The sequence below is a fragment of the Centrocercus urophasianus genome, unplaced genomic scaffold (assembly GCF_019232065.1).
Source record: "Centrocercus urophasianus isolate 14NV4802_14NV808 unplaced genomic scaffold, USGS_Curo_1.0 seq_23, whole genome shotgun sequence".
Taxonomy (NCBI): domain Eukaryota; kingdom Metazoa; phylum Chordata; class Aves; order Galliformes; family Phasianidae; genus Centrocercus; species Centrocercus urophasianus.
Window position 1 is genome coordinate 278239 of NW_024884789.1, and position 11625 is coordinate 289863.

Below are 11625 nucleotides of genomic sequence, written 5' to 3' on the forward strand. Positions count from 1 at the left end.
GAGCTGGAAAAGCCAAAGACGCGCTCCTTCCCTCCTGCACATCTCCCAGAGCCCGCAGAGATCAAAGGCTGTGACAGAGCACAGCGTCACCTAATGAAAGCAGGAGGGCGAGAGCAGCCCTGTGTCCCCACGGAGCTTTCATTCCAGGATGAGCACTAAATGACAGTGTGGGGTTGCTTCCTGCACCTGCCAGCAGCGCAGTGCTGCTTCAGGGAATGAAACTGCATCCTGCTGTACGTGGTTTGAAGGGGAGACTGCTGAGAGATGGTGATGGTTTGCAGGCTGCTCATCGTTGAGAAGGGTGAGAAATTTCATAGAATCATAGAATGGCCTGGGTTGAAAAGGCCCACAGTGCTCACCTGGTTCCAACCCCCTGCTGTGTGCAGCATCGCCAACCAGCAGCCCAGGCTGCCCAGAGCCACATCCAGCCTGGCCCTGAATGCCTGCAGGGATGGGGCATCCACAGCTTCCTCGGGCAACCTGTTCCAGTGTGTCACCTTATTGGGTTTCTCCTGTTTCCATCATCCTGTCCCCCCATCCCGGACAGGATGGCTGTGGGAGCCCACCCAGCAGAGGCAGAATGGGGAGCACCAGTGTTTTTGGGAGCTCTCTACTCAGAGCACTGTACACACACACAAAAAAACATTTTAACCAGAGTTTGTTCCTTTTCAAAATCACAGCATGTGATCTGCATCAGCAGAAGGGGGTTCCAGCTGTGTTTTTGATGTTCCTCCTTATCCCAGGACGGGGCTGCACAGCACCTGTGGGCCGTGGACCTTCTGATGTCCCCAGGAGGTTCTCTCTCATGCTGTAGGACAGCAGCATTGTGGCTGCACAGCGGTGCGGGGCTGGGCTGCCTCTCAGTCCCCCCACAGCTCCGATCAGTCGTGGCTGAGCTGAACCTGCAGTGAAACTAAAATGTTCCCTTAGAAGCGGAAGCTTGTCCTTGCTTTCACTCTGGTGCCCTCCGCTGCCACACAACAGCCTCTTCAAAGGCATTTATCTTCCTCGTCAGGCTGCAAAAGCACCTGGCTGCCCAGACGTGCCCGTGCATACCTTTCTGCTAAGGGCTGTTTGCCTTGTGACAGTGCTAAAAGCATTCATGTGGGCAGGGAGCACTTCATGCCAGGCCTGCTGGAGTCTGGGCCTTGCACCTGCGTCCATCGCTCCGGCTTTTCTCCCCGGTGGTGCTGTGGGGGTTCAGGATGGGGCCGGGCACCTGCTGTCCCATGGGCAGGCAGAGCTGATGGCAGAAATCCAGGCCCGTTTGGGTGCTTGAGGAACCAGAGCTGTGCACGCAGTGGTTTCCTGGTGGGAAGCCAGAGAGCAGGAATAGGGGCTGCCCTCCCTGCGGTCTTACAGCTGTGGTTTGAGAACGCAGACCTGGCTGAGGAAATCCTGTGGTCCTCCTACAGCCGAAGGAATTCATCGGAAGTGGGCAGGGAAAAATACCGAGCTTCTGTTGTGCTCTGAAATGGGGTCTGTTTCTCATTTAGGTCCCTGTGCTGTTCCTGTGCCAGACTTGGTTTGTCAGCCCCGTGGTGGCTCCTGTTTGCCCCAGAGGGCTCCGCTGGGGACAGTAACAGTGATAGGGATGGTGGTGGCTCCTGTGCAGCCTGCAAGGAGAGAGTGATGCTGCTGGTGCCTGGCTGTGGCTGGGGAATGCTTTGGGGTTTGGGGATATGGGCCAGGAATGGGAAATACATTTGTTCAGGTTCTGGGGCAGTGCAGGGCTCTGCTCAGGTGCGGGATCACCACAAGCAGCACCTGAGGCAATCGCTCCTGTTCTGTTCCTGCCTGGAATTGCATTTGGGAGGGTGGGGGGCAGCAGGAGCCCCATGGGTCTCCCCAGGGCTGGCCATGATGGCATGAAAGTGTGGGACCTGTGGCTGCCTGTCGCCTGCAACAGAACTTTCAGTACTTTGGGGACATGTAGGTGAGGCTGGAGAAACCTGGTGTAGAGGCTGCACATGGCTGAAAACATTGCTGCATCCCTGGCAGCTCATCCTGCTGGCTGAGCTGTGCTCGGCAGGGCACAGAGAGGGCTCACATGGGTAAGGGGCTGAGCCTGCTGAGGATGTGGCTGCTGGGGGGCCCTGGGCTGGGAATCACCATGGAGCTGGACAGAGCAGCACAGGGATCTGACTGTGCTGTCTACACACTCTGCAAGCAAAATATCAGCTGGTCTCTAAGTGTGGAAGGTTCCTGGCAAAGCAGTCAGCTGTTGTTTCAAGAACATTTCTCCTATTGCAGCATTCGTTATTGCTGGACGCCACTGTCCCTTGCTGTCAGATCTGTGACCTCTATGCTGCAAAACCACAGCTGGCGTTGGGCCCCTGGCTGCCTCCAGCATCAGCCCCACGTTGGCTTTGCTGAGTCCCTGCTGCGATGGATGTGGCACACCTGAACCACGGCATCTCCTGGCCCCACAGCAGCCCCCAGGTTAAAGCAGAGCAGCCTGGGGGCGATGAGGCCACCCTAGGCTATGTTATCAGCTGCTCTGCTCACAGCTTTTGTTTTTTAATTGGGTGGAGAGTGGAAAACCCTGTGGCTCCTTTCTGTATAAACAAGAGGGATTTATGATCAGCTGCCCAGCTGATGGGACTAATGATGTCCTCTCTCATCTGCCTTATCTTTATTGCTGAGCTCTCCATTGGGCTGAGCTGCAGCATCTGCATCCACCCCAAGCACTGTGCTGTGTGTTGGCCAGCACAGCTCATGGTGGGTGGCACTGTTCTGCTGCCCCACGTGTGCCCCAGGGCTTTGAGCAGCCCAGGCTGTGTTCCCCAGCATGGCAGGGCCAGGCTCCACGTACCAGACTCCAGGCAGACCCTGCTGATGGCACAACTGCTGCCAGTGGAGCTGGTACATAGGATCCCCAAACACAAGTAGGAAGGGAATTTTTCACTGCTAGTGGCAGCAAGAGGATTGCCTTTTGTTCTGATGAAGGCTCTCAGGAGTATGGAGGGAATCCTTGTTTCTTTATCCTTTTGGATTGAGGGCACAAACCTTTCCAGGCTCTCTTTCCCTCCTCTCCCTTTCCTCCCCATGCCTCTCAGTCACGAGGACATGCAGCTGTCCAGGCAACGAGGACCAGGAGCACTGTGGTCTCTCAGCCCTGCCCCAGGTCAGGGCACCTCGGTCCCCTGTTCAGACACACTGGGATGCTCAGGGACAGGGCAGCCCCGTGCTGACACAGGCTGTGGGAGCGCAGAGCAGGTCCTGAAGGCTGCACAGCGTCCTGCTCCAGGCCCTGCTGGGCATCTCGGGGACACAGAGCTGAGAGGACAGACTGTTTCAGGTGGTTGGGTTCTCCCTTCTTCACTCGCTGGCTTTCCTTAAAGGTGTGAGTGACCTTTTGGCACCCTGTTGCCCACGGACACATCGCAGTGCTGTGTGGTTCGAGAACTGCTGCTGCCCTTCTGCAGAGCTGCTCAGGAGCTGCACTCCTCTGTCTTCAGCCTTAGGGGACACCAGGAGCACCGGGGCCATCCTGATGCCACAGCTTGGCAAACTTCAGCCTTGGCTCCACAGCTGGCAGCCCTGGTCTGTCCTGACGTCCTGCATCTGCAGCCAGCCCAGCCCAGGGCAGGCACTGCACCGCACCCAGCTGTGTCGCCAGGCTGCCATACAGCAGCCCCTGCCCCACGGGAAGCCCAGGGCTCCACCTGAACCCAGCTGCAGGGAGGGCACCGGTCCTCCTCCCACCCGAGGCTAATGACTCGTTTGGGCCTTCCCCACGTGTCTCTTAGTTCATTACTCTCAGCAATTAGCCCTTGGGAGCGGCTGGGGAGTTGCTTCTGTTCGTTCTTTCTCATGGGAGTTTCACTGCAGAAGCTCTCTTCCGTAATTTGCTCTGATGTCTCTCCTTGCCCCAGCTGAACCTGTGTGGCAGCCGTGACCTCAGCTGCCCGCCTGTGGAGCTGAATAATGGGTCTGTCCCACTGTAATGCACTCATCTGCAGCTGGCCCTGCACTGCCATGGAGCTCCATCTTCTCCCTGCTGATGCAAGGGACGGTCTGCTCTCAACAGGAGCTGCTCCTCTGCTCTTTATGCAGCTGAGACATCTGGGGCCGGCCCCCAACTTGCACACAGACGTAGCTGCACGTGCTGGAGTTGTTTTCCCCGTGCTGGGAGATTAAATGATATACCAGAATTAATTTTGATGAAGAACTGATGTGTCACAATGAGTACATCAGGAGGTCAGCCTTCAGAGCCCTTCCTCGGCCCGGCCACGCGCTGCCATGGGCTGCACACCCCCACGTGGTGGCAGATCTGTCTCCTTGCTGCCGTGATGGAACAGAACCCCGAGGAAGGGATGGAGCAGCCGCACAGAACAGGAGATGCACAGAGCGGTGCCTGCTGTGATCCTCCCGACCCCAAGTGCAATCGGGCTGGAGACACAGAGCTGAGAACACCGCATCCGTTGACATGCTTCTACTTTTAACATGTTAAAGATCATGTCTGTAACCTGCTCTAATTTTAGGCCGTGGTATATCTGCACTGAATTCCTAGCATTGAAGAATGAGCACAGGTGTAAAATTAGATGCATTATTTATGGGCTGGCGGTTACCAGTTCTCCATCCTTAGCAGTGCAGTGTTCATTGGTGTTGGCACTGCTGCTGCCCGTGCTTTGTACCAATGGCTGACCACAGCTCTCCCGCCCTCGGATCACTCCACATCTTGTTATCCAGGCAGAGGGTCGTACAGAAAGGACACCAGTCTGGTGTTCAGGGATTGGGATCAGTTCAGCACAGCTGTTCTCAGTGGCTTTGGCCAACAAGGGTCCCCCAGGCGTGCTCAGCCAGACACAGAGCAAGTCTGAGGGTGGGCTGCTGCTCTCAGCTGGAGAAAAGCTCACGTGGGCTCACTGCCATGTCAGTGCTATGACATGGCAGTCATAACCCAAATTCCATGATCAGGAATGCTAAATAAGGAACTCAGGTCAGGGTGGCCAGGCAACACGCTCCCTTCCCCAAGGTTTGGGTGCTGTGCTCCAGGGTTTCAGCTTTCATTTACAACACGACAAGTCTTTCCTCACCCAGGCTGGATGACAAGCAGGATGAGCAGCAGCTCGTGGCTGTGAGCAGCACTGTGTGTCCCACCAACGTCAGCACAGTGCAGACCTACGGCTGTCCAGCCGTGCTGGAAGTGCCCGGCCCGAGTTGCTCACACAGCTCAGACAGCACACGAGGTTTTTCTGCAGGTCTGGTCTATGTAAACAGTAATTGAGTGTACAGAACTGGGCACCACTCAGTTTCTCTGTATGCATGTGCACCTTGGGCATTCCTTATACGCCTTCCAACCTCACTGGGGGCACAGCAGCAGCTGGTGCTGACACGCTGTCCTGAAGGAGACACGCCTGGTATCCTTGATTCCTCCCTGCCTCCTGCGGCATGGAAAAAAACATGGAAGGAGGGAGGAAACGCCTCTCAGTGCAGTTCTCAGGCTGCTGGGGTGCTTTGGGTCATGGGTGTTTTTCTCTTGCAATGAAAAGACTTTGAGAAGATCTGTCCTTGAATGGCTCTCAGCTGCGCGGCGCAGGCAGCTCAGGTTTCGCGGCTGCAAACAGGCAGGTATTTCAGGCTGCCCCTCGCTGTTGGCCGGCCTGGGGGGAGCTGTGGCAGTGGGACACGCCGACTTCTGCTGCTGCTCCAAGGGCTGAGGCCTCTAATTGGCTGAATCGGCCCCCGGATTTGTGTGCAGACCCTGAGCGGTGTGAGCCAAAACTCCTCTCCAGAACTGAATCCTATTCACAGGAAATTCAGAAGCCATCTACCTTCGGCCAGCATCCAAGAGGAGCAGTGTGTGTAGGAGGGGATGTGCTTTGCAGAATAACACAGAAGTCCCATGTGCAGGACCTGGGCAGAGCCAGCAGGAGCTGCATCCCCGCCATCCCTGGGTGCTCCTGGTGTGCGTCACCCCAGGGTCCACATATGGCAAAGGCTCCTGCAGCCATCCCTCCCCCCGGCCCTGCTGCAGTTCTGCTCTGCTTTGCTCTGCCTTGCCTCCTCCCCCCAGGCAGCCCCACGTTTTGCTGCTGCAGGTTTAGCTGCTATCTCAGCAGAAGGCAGGACTTCAAACCTGGTTGGTTTCCCGCTGCTCAGAGCAGATGGAGAGCAGGCTGGGAACAGCAGGGATAATGAAGCTGTTCTGTGGGGCTGAGAGGTGTGTGCTGTTTCTCTGACTTCAGGAGACACTAGTGTTTAGGGTTATTGTGGGAAGCTTTGTAGTTGCTATTATTACATTGCAAATGCATGCCTGGCTGGTTGCTAACCTGAGACCTTGCTTGTTTTGCTCCCCATCAATCTAAAAATGAATGAGGGATCTCTCCTGTGCTGCCAGGACTTCCCAGGAGACACAGTGTGAGGGTACTGACAGTCAAGGGTCTCCGGTTTCAGTGTTTATCCATTTGAGCTTAAACAAGGCTCCAAGCCGCCGATGGCCCAACCCAGACATCCTATACACACAGACAAGGCTCTCTTCCCCAGAGATAACTTTCCTTCTGCTACTGAGTCCATCACCAAAGCTTTGGAAACTGCGACCTTTGTCGCCTAGGAGCTCATTTCCAGTATAGCCAGCCAGCAAAGCCAATCCCGGGAGGATGGAGAGAGATGTGCTAATAACAAACAGCTGCTGGAGACAGCTTCCTCTAGAGCAAACCTGTGTCTGTGTGCTGTTATTCCCCATAGACAGAGCTTGGTTTCCCTGAAGACCTGTCAGCAGCTCTGCCAGCATTCAGGTGGATTTGCCTGCTGTATATTCCCACAGAGCTGCATTTCTGTTTGAAGCTTTGGCCCAGGGCTCTGTGACAGCCTGATAAGCTCTGAGTTACAGGTGTTGTGTTATCAGACTGAAGATCCTGCCTCCTATTGCTGATTGCTCCTATAGCATAAAACACCTCTTTTGTTTGCAGTATGAGGAACAGGACTAATTATTGGTCGCAGTTTTGCAAAGCGTGTGTGAAGGTGAGGAGTTTGTGGTGTTCTCTTACAGCCACTTCTGCTTCTACTTCTGGCTGTGCAGCACTCGCATCCTTCAGTCTGAGCACAGTGCGTTACACAGAGATCAGTCACAGCTGGGGTGAACACTGAAATCTGGGTGCGATCTGTTGCCTTTAGTTGGAAATTCAGTTCCCTTCTAGCCCCTGATAGAATGTGCTGCTTAATTAATATAATTGATTCCATGTGCTGTGGATCACAGTGTTAGCAACTTTCCAGCTTTACTGTCTGTGTGTCAGCGTGGTTCTCTCATCTCAACCATTTCACTTACCTGAAGACATGCGTGCATTCTCTGAGCTGTAGAGGTGCTCAGCAAGGCTTGACCAGCCTAGATGCAATGCCTCACATCTTCACCTTTCCTGCCTATGTTTCAAAATCTTCCCCTTGCAGCTGGAGCTACAGTCCCAAAAATGAAGGACATCATCCTCCTGCACATAGCTGTGCGTGAGAAAAAAAAAAGAGGAGATGTTGTGTCCCAGCCTGAACTTCATGCACTTCCACCCCAAAACAGATTCCCTGCCTTTGGGTGTTATCTTCTTTTGGGGTGTGTTTTAAGCAGTAAGGAAGAGTTACAACACCCTGTTTTGTTGGCTGGCTCAGATGGTTGGCAGCACCTCGTTTCTACGCTCGCCTGTGCCCTGATGTGCAGCTCTGCAGCCATATCCTGCCTCTTCCCGTTCCCATTGCTGCCCTTCTGGGCACGCAGCCGGGCTGGTTCGGCTCACACCGTGCCGGGTGCTGTGCTCTGTGGCAGCTCCCTGCTGCACCGATGGCCCGGCGCTGCTCTGACAGAGCTGCTGGGAAGCGCTGAGAGCCGCCAAGCTGGCAGCTGAGCTTTTGTTAAATTCAGCTCCTCAGAGGCTGGCACAAATCGTGTTGTTTCCTTGTCACGGCGTTGTGCCAGGCAGGGTCAGGAGCACAGCGTGTGAGCACTGCCTGCGCGGATTCTTCCCTTCTCCTTGGAGCCCACAAGAAAAGAGTGTGAAAGGAGTGAAACGAAAGATTCAGCGCTGGATCTCTTTGGCTATTTGTTGTAGAAGATTTCCTAGTGTTTGCTGGCATTTATCCGGGGCTGTGTCTCCTTTTCCAGTTGGCTTGGGTGCTCTGGATCTGCATGGCCATGGCTGCAGGCAGCTGTGGGGCTGGCAGGGGCACCGACCCAGCTCGGAGGGCTTGGATGAAGCAGCCTCTATCAGGAATGCTGTGTCCTTGGCTGTGAGCCTGGGCATGAGGCGAGGTGCAAGAAGGGCCAGCAGAACAAAGCTCCTAGCAGAAATGTGGCTCTTCATGGGTTCAAGAGCAAAGGCAGATAAAATGATATCCTCCTCAAGGTGTGTGCCTGGCATGGAGATTAATTTACCCAGATGATTCAGGCAGCAAGTGATGCAGGAAGTGGCGGGGTAATTTAATGACCCAAACAGAAACAGCGAGGAGCGCATTTCCCTCTCGGTCGTGTCGGGATTTGATTTTTGAGTTCCATTAACAAACTGACTGATAAACCATAAGCTTGGAGAAGTGCAATGTATTCCAGTGGATTTCTTTTCCCATCTTATAAAGTAGCTGAGAAGCTAAGCTTGTCGAGACCCCTTTTTGGTGACGTGTTGCCATGCAGTGGTCTGTATAGAGGCTGCGCCCTGGGCAGCTGTCTGTGTGTCGGCATGCAGGCTGGGGACTGCGAGTAACAGCCACGTGGAAATCTGCAGCCCTGTTGTCTCTCCTGCTCATAAATTCAGTGTCGATTTGGTATTACCTACGTTTATGGAGTGTGTGAGCACCAAGCTTGGTGTTGTTTGTGACTCATTCGAATATTTCTCTTTGAACTCTGGCTGAGGGTGGAGAGAATTGTGTCAGTGTTGCTTTTCCAATAGAGCACAAATGCAGACTTTGGCACTGCGAGGCTCAGAAAAGCCCCCACCGTGGTGAAGCTGTTCCTTCCTCCTCTCTCACTGTACAACTTGGCTCCAATTAGTTTGTCTTGACTGCGAGATGCTCAGGCCAACACTGCTTCTATTTCAGAGGAACCAGCCAGAGATTAATTAGATCCCAGGCCTGTTGGAAGACTAGCCAGCAAATTCCGTGTGCCATTAAATCAGCACTTATCAGACCAACACTGTTGGAATAAACATCCCCTTTGTTGTGCTGCAGTAGGCAAAGATTGTCACAGAAATGAAATGTTTGAGCAGAGATGAGCACGATAGCTTCTGAGCTACATCAGCTGCTTGCTTCGATCAGATTTTAGCTGTGGTTACTGAAATGGCACTAAGTGTGCAGCAGTGTGTGCTGCCCTGCCGCGCTCTGCTGCGCTCTGCCAATCCCACCCGTGGCAGCACGGAGTGTGGACAAGGGCTGCAGGGGACACGGCATTGCTGATTGTGAGCATCTCATGGACGTCCACCACGCTGTATGTCAGTGCACGAGGAGGAACACAGTCAGCATCAGTCATCGTTCCGAAGAAACCCGCGGTTTGAAGTCATAAAGAATGAAAGAAGTGAAGTGGAATTGGCAAGACGGCGGAACAAATGCTCAGCAGGAACTGCAAATTTACATTCGGAGTCTGTCAGCAGAGAAGTGACCTTGTCTCAGCACCCTTTGGATGTGCCTCAACAAAGCTAATGCAGGGCATAGCAGATTGGCTTGCACTGGCTCAGCTCACAACAGAGAATGGGGGGAAAGTGTGTCCAGAGCGGTGGGGAGAGAGGTGCCAGAAGCCAAGAACCAGTAACAGTGCTGGTGAGAGTGCATTGCAGGATGAGCAAGGATGTATTGAACCAATGGGCAGAGAGGTGGGCTGTGGAGAGGGGTGATGTACAGGGAACTGCATGCCAATGATGTCAGCAGCAACAGCTTTAATTAATCTGGGGAGCAAGTGAGAAGAAGACTGTAGTAGGTATGTCCAGAACCAAGGACCAGTTCTGGCACTGCGGTCAGGGGAAGGGCTGGAACACGGACAGCTGCAGTGCAGGGGCTGTGCTCAGATCAAGGCAAGCAGAGCTGCACCACGTACAGCTGAGATGGGGAGATGTGCTGGGTGCCCTCCTGAAACGTTACGACTTGGATGCCAGTCAAATGTACAACTCAGTGCCTTGTAATTTAACATGAAACATCTTGTTCTTGTGCTGACACATGCAGCACCAGGGCTTAAGGATGGCGTTTGGATTGGGAACTTCCTGCTTTGATGGGAAGTGGAAAAAAAAAACAACAACCCCAAAATCCAACCAGGTAGGCTGTGCTTCTTCTCTGGCTCATTGCTTTACCCTGCTCAGAACCAGCTGCTGAGAGCCGTGGTGTGACTGCAACAGGCTTCACCCGTGGCTGATTGCAGCAGGGAAAGGCAGCTGACATGGAGGAAGCTGAAGGAGCAGAGAGCCAGCTGTGTGCTGCAAATGCATACATGTGATTATCAGCAGATGGGGAATTGCTTTGGCTGTGGTTAGGCATTTGGAAATGCTGTGTGTGGTGTCTCAGCAGTGAAATGGTATAATGAATTACTTCTAAAATGCTGCTTTCCCTGTACAGAAGGAGCTTCTGTTGAACAACGTAAACACAGCAGAAGGTGGAGAAAGCTGCTGCTGTTAGCTGGGTCCTCACACTCAGACAATTATCCGGAAAGTTGAACTTCTTGGTAATGAAACCTTCTTTCTAATGAAACAACCATTTCTTTTTGCAGTAATACAGCAATGGTTCTGGTCTGAAGAACTCCAACCAGGTCATCTGCCATAGGTTAAACTGATGCTGAGGCTTAGCTTTGCTCTTGGATTTGTCAGTGGACACTGCTTGCTCACGTTTGCTCCAATCCCCATGCAAACGCCCCTGTGTTTGATGCCACAAAGGTTATTTCTTGAGGGAAGAGAACCCTAAAAGTGTTCTGAATGTGAGCTCTTTTCTCCCAAGAGTTTAAACCTGGATCTGATCCCTTTCAGATGAGGTTGGGGTGATTTGCCTGGGGAAGGTTTTCACCCAGCAACCCTTCCAGCACTGCAGATGTGCACGATGTGACTGCGTGGGGCTTTGGGCAGTGGGAATTCAGCCCAACCTCTCTGATCCTCTTCAGCACGCATTTAGGACCCCGGGATCTCTCTGAACAGCCGGCCTAGAAAAGAACCAAAGTGTTTGGACGCATGGCTCACCTGAATTGATTAAAGAGTGCTGACATTCACCTTGCGCTCTGCTTATTTAGAGAGGTGTACATTTGATTGAATACTTCCAACCCTGCTGTCGTAAGCAAGGTTTTAGAGTTTACAGAAGCCAGAAGCTGTAATTAAATGGTCTCAGTGCTGTGTGTGAGCTCAGAGCTCCGCAGAGCTGTGTGATGGGCTGTGAGCACAGGCTCACAGTAAAAGGGCTCAGGGCTGGTGACACAAGTGGCAAACTGCCGCCTCAGACATTCCTTATGCAAAAGGAGGAAACTAATTACATTGTTTTAAGCGCCATCCCGACGCAGCTCGTGCATACACGACTCTGATGAAGGACGCAGGATGTCTGCAAGGACAGCAGCGAGTTTGCACCTTCCTCTTCTGGCAAGTCTGCTCCGTGCCAGCAGCAGCACAGCACCGCGTCCTCCCACCCGCTTTCCCAGGCGGGCGGGCAGGCGGCACGGGGCAGGCAGACCTCGGGGCTGTGTCT